Source organism: Lathamus discolor, chromosome 3 (genome assembly GCF_037157495.1).
Source record: "Lathamus discolor isolate bLatDis1 chromosome 3, bLatDis1.hap1, whole genome shotgun sequence".
Taxonomy (NCBI): domain Eukaryota; kingdom Metazoa; phylum Chordata; class Aves; order Psittaciformes; family Psittacidae; genus Lathamus; species Lathamus discolor.
This window is the reverse complement of record NC_088886.1, coordinates 86,577,045-86,582,120: the sequence shown is the minus strand read 5'-3', so window position 1 is coordinate 86,582,120 and position 5,076 is coordinate 86,577,045. Positions and strand designations below refer to the sequence as shown.

The window sequence follows — 5,076 nt, the reverse complement described above, 5'->3', positions numbered from 1 at the left end:
TGTTACTTCCTTATCTTTATGATGATGATGATGATGATTAATACTAGTAGTAGTAGTTTTGTATTATACCTTAGTTATTTGACTGTTCTTATCTCAATATGTGGGGTTTACATTCTTTCGATTCTCCTCCCCATCCTGCCCGGAGTGTGTGTGTGTGTGTGTGACAGAGTGGCTGCATGGTTCTGAGTTACAGGCTGGGCTTAAACCATGAAACTCCTGAAACTCTTGCCAGCTTTCAGGGAATTGAGAGGCGGTGATGGATTGGGGAAGTTACGTTTACACATGGCTGGAACTCAGTTTGCACTGAGCTGGAATTCAGATAGCCTGTGCTCTCTGCGCACTCACAGAAACTGAATCTGGCTCATGTGGCTCAAAACATTTCTCAATCAGGCATTCCTTTTCCATCTACCAGTGTTCAAAGGGCTTCAAAGTGCATATTCTTTGCAAAACGTTCTGAAATCATTGCTGCACTACTTTTTATTTCTGGCTGCTTGGTCTCAGAAAAGACTAAAGGAGACACCTGGTGCTTTTCTCACACCCTTCTACTGGTGGCAGGAAAAGGATCGATGTGAACTGCCACATCTCCTCACAAATCTCAGGAGTTACTCAGCCTCACCAACTCATGCCCGCTACTAAAAACACCATATGCTTTTAATCTATATACATTAAAGTTCTTTCAGTCAGCGTGTTTTTTTTCCTTACCACAGTTGTACCCTGGGGAGAAACTACGTGAAGTACGAACTTCTACAGCTGTAATGAAGATATGGCAAAACTTTTCTTGCTGCTTTTATGGAGCAAGACAATGATTTTAGATGGAATAGATTCAACTTTTGAAGTTTCTGCTATGTCATATCCAGTGAATCAACTCAGCCTCAGTTAAAAAGATAGCAGGGTACTCCTGTATAGTCGGGCTACATGTTTAGATTGGAAGTATTGTCAAAAAAAAAATAACAACAGGGAAAATTATGTCTTACTTATGAGACACATGGGGGAAATGATTCAGAAGATAAAAAGTCAATTCCATGTAAGCTTTTTACAAAAGGAGGTTTCCCATCTGGAGGCAAAAAGTTTATAAAAGGTCATTCAGCTCTGCAGCATTTAGCTGTAAAACCAAAAAAAGTCAGTATAAATAACAGATTGCTTCTCCAAGGACTAAGCAATCAGGTAGAACCAGTTACGACTCTTATGCTGAAATGAGAGGGATAGCACAAAAAGCCAAGAGCTAAGCCCCATTCCGGCTCAGCAAAGACAGCATTCATGTGAGGTCAACAAGGTTCAAGTCCCTGCTCCAGTGTGTTGGTCTCCTCAAGGATGTGAAGGTTGAACGGGATGGTTTGACCCCATGAATTCTCTACCAAACTTTCTTCTTAGTTGTTAAGATTTTGTGTTGGGCTTTCATGTTTCAAGAAAGTGCTACAAATAGGACAGATGAGTATTTTTTGTTGGTCTCTTGCTTTCTCTCTCTCTAAGATCTTCTAAAGGGGTTTTGGTTTTATCCCAGTGTGGAACAGAAACACATTTTTAATCTCAAAAATCTTTTGGGACAAGGAAACTATTTCCTGCCTGGCTCTACAATTAATCACAGCACATCCTTCTTACAGTGTGCTACAGATAAATAATTCATTACAGCTGCTTCTTCCCTCCATGCAGGCTAGGCAGTTGTGATCATTTCTACAGGAAGAAGGAGAAAGTTAATTCTTTCTATGCCTGCCTCCAGAGAAGGATTTAGACCCTCTCACAAGAAGCTTTGATGAATTAATAAACCTCCTCATTATTTACCACACTCGTCCAGCAACTGAGTTCAACTGCAGCTCTTTAATTTTCCAGGTAACCTCTTTAGAGTTTGAGAAGATTTGCCTAACCAGTGCCTACAGTCAAACTGTAAACAATTATTCCTACTTTTATTAACAAGATGTTTCTGGATTTTGCTGCAGTATGAGTTACACAAATATCAGGATGAACCCTCACAGCTCTTGCTACTGCTTGTTGGAGTCATGACTGTGGCTTTGACATTTGTGCCAGATTGACAATGCAGTGGTGATCCATGCTTTAAGAAAACAGATTTATTGGTGTCTGGTCAATTAAGAATTACAAAAAGATAGACAAATATGGGAGCAGCCTGTTAATGTAGGTTGGATCCAAGGGAGCCAAAAATAGAGTCAGTTTGGCAGGGAGGATCAAGGGAGGTAGTGCTGACCTCTGCAGTAGCACAGGCATGGAAACCTGGGCAAAACCCTGTTAACGCTATTGTCTCCCTTCTGGGAGCTCCTGCTTGCAGGCCCCTTTGATCTGAGGTCTTGTTTAAAAGCCAAATCCTGGTCCCATATAGCTTAAGCAATGTGGAACCCATTTCTCTAGAAACATGCTCTACCTGTATCTGAGACACTACCAGGATCCTGGGGGCATTGATAGGCCTGATCAGCCCCACCTGGCACCCACATCACATCCTGCCATTGGTCCAGGAGATCTATTTAAAGCTCAGCCGAGGGCAGTTGCTCTATTTGCTTAGTTATGGTTTCTGTTTAGTTGGGCTTTGACCTGTGAGTTGATACTCCTTTCACTGTGGAGGTGCTTGATGGCCTGGGCTGTGAGCAATAGCAGTAGAAGCTCTGCCATGCTAACCTGCAGAGTTCTCCCCATGAAAGCTTAGGTAAAGCTGGGAAGGTCAAGGTTTGACTTCAGTATCTTTGCTATTTTGGAGCATGGGGAAAGCTGCTTGGCAGCTGCTGTGAATGACAGGGATATGCAAGAGCCTGGGAGCTGGTAATGCTTCTAGTGGGTGAAACAGCAAAGTTGGGATTTCAGCACAACTGCTTTGATGCCTGTTCAGTGCAGCTGTGAGGATGACAGATGTGCTAAAATAGACTTGCACCCCTGAAAAATCTTACCCTGCTGAATGGAAGAAGGTAAGAAAGGGAGGAGAAAATTATTCATCTAATGGTTTTTGTACATAGTCCGAGATCCTGTTTGCTTTCATAAATGCTATTCTTGTGCCTTTTAGAACTCCAAGAAATTTTTTTCTGTCCTCATGTGGCTTGTTGGAAATGCATCAGCATTAATTGATTTGTCAATTTAGTATGCAGGATCTTCCATTAGTGCAAAGTGGTTAGTGTTAATACTCTATTGCATTTTTATAGAAGCATGTTCCTAGAAATCATATCTTATCTTGTTTACACAACTGTTAGATTAAAACTTGTACCTGCCTGATTATGAAAATAAGAGAACACTCAACAACATGCAGTTAAGTTTATCATAGTGTGAAACTATTGTAAGATATATCTGAACTGCTGTGAATCCAACTTAATTTTTTGCTCTGTTGTGAATGCTATCACAGGGTATACATGCCAACTTCCCAAGGAAGTGCACAGGAGCTGCAGAGGTGAGTTTGGCCTCAGTTTTGAGTTCAAGTTCTCATATAAAATGATACCTCCTTAGTAGACTCCCAGGATTGTGTGTGTAATTGAAACTTGCAACTTGGCTCGTACTTGGGCCATCTTAGCATCATTCCTTACACTGAAGAATAGTGGATTGCATGAAATGGCAAACACTTGAATTCAAGATACACCAAATGTCTTGTGAGATCCATTTGATCACGCTAGTCCAGATCCATCTGTTTCTGTTGCTCTGTGTACTTTGCCAGACTGTTTAGTGTACAGAGAGCCGCTGGTGTGAAGTCATGCTAAAAACACCCTCCTGCTGCTGCCTGGCACTGGATGTGTTGGCAGGGAAGGATTTACTCAAGTCTTCCTTCATTGCAGAGATTCCCAGCAGCCATAATAGCTTTTTAAAGACACTGACAGGCAGCATAATACAGAGCAGCTCCCAGGATGCCCTAAGTTATACCAGAGGGGTAGCCTGGCTGTGGGCCAGGCAAGGAGAAGGCATTTCAGTGCTGGTTTGTTTGCTGTTTCTTGCTACCACTTGGCCTATTCTCAAACACTGGCCATATCACACAAGCAGCCTTCAAAGGTTCCACTCAGTGAAATTGCCATACAGCTCTCTTTCAGAGAGAACCACTCCTAATTGAATCTGTGACTGTCAGTGCTCCTTCTGCGACTTGGAAAGGCCTGACTTGTTAGAGACCTGCTCCATGGAAATGGAGAACAGAGGTCCCCAGTCATGTGCTGAGAAAGTGCTCTGGTGAGGTCTGTTGAGCAGCATGTGGCCCCAGCTGGCTGTCTTGGGATGAATAAGGTCACAATCATATGACAACACAGGAAAACTCTGCAGTGTTCCGAAGAGGAATATCTGCTGTCAGTGTTTGGCACACACAACCACTGTATCCACCTTATATTGGACTTAACCTACAATGTGCTTCATGAACTGAGAACTGCATGTGACACCTAGCAGAACTCAAATTTAGAGAAACTCATTCAAATGCCTCTCTCTCTGGTGATTAGTTTAATCTTATGTCCTGCCATACACTTGGCCAGCTAGACTGCAATTTGAATGGCCAGCAATAGTGGCTGTGCTAAAAAGCAAACAGTTTAATGCAAGAGACCAAAAGTCTTTCATTGTCACTTCCAACTCCTTGTGAAAATATTCCTAATAATTCTGTTTGCATAGGACTTGCACTGCAGGTTTAGATATGCACTATTGATAGTACTACATTTTAGTAAATATTACCATAGAACAAAAGAACAATACAAATTAAATACACATGTTAAGCTGTCTAATATTGAGGGAACTAATAAGAACAGTCTCTTTTTTTTCTAGGCAGGAGATTAATACTATTAAAATTCCATTTTATTTACAATGGAGCATATGTATGTATAGCCTAGTCTTGTTTCCCCAGTGGGCAATTTAACTGTACTAATGAGCACCATAAATGGCAAAGGCCTCCCCTCTGCACTGAGCACAAGAGTGATGCCTTTTCTCAAAAAGCTGGGAGAGGAGAGAAGCGTATAAAACAAAGGTGAAGGTGCTGATGGAATTGGTTTTACTGTTGCTGTCTACCATCACTGGAGATCCTCCTGGGGGCTTTCCTACAAGATACTCTGCTAAGACAGCCCTTTCAGAGGGAGCAGGGAGGAGGACTGGGAATGCAGAAACTAAAACCACTGTCCTGATCTCCTG

At 42.0% G+C, this 5,076-nt stretch overlaps 1 long non-coding RNA gene across 2 annotated transcripts; it reads left to right on the top strand.

The window, feature by feature from the left end:
- The first annotated feature begins 2,550 nt into the window (after positions 1-2,550).
- LOC136009871 (uncharacterized) lies at positions 2,551-4,032 on the top strand. Of its 2 annotated transcripts, XR_010610688.1 has the most exons (4): positions 2,551-2,650; positions 2,831-2,906; positions 3,335-3,379; positions 3,997-4,032. It is a non-coding gene; the product is annotated as an uncharacterized LOC136009871 (long non-coding RNA). The 2 variants fall into 2 exon arrangements; XR_010610687.1 differs by having other exon boundaries at positions 2,551-2,906.
- The last annotated feature ends 1,044 nt before the right edge of the window (positions 4,033-5,076 follow it).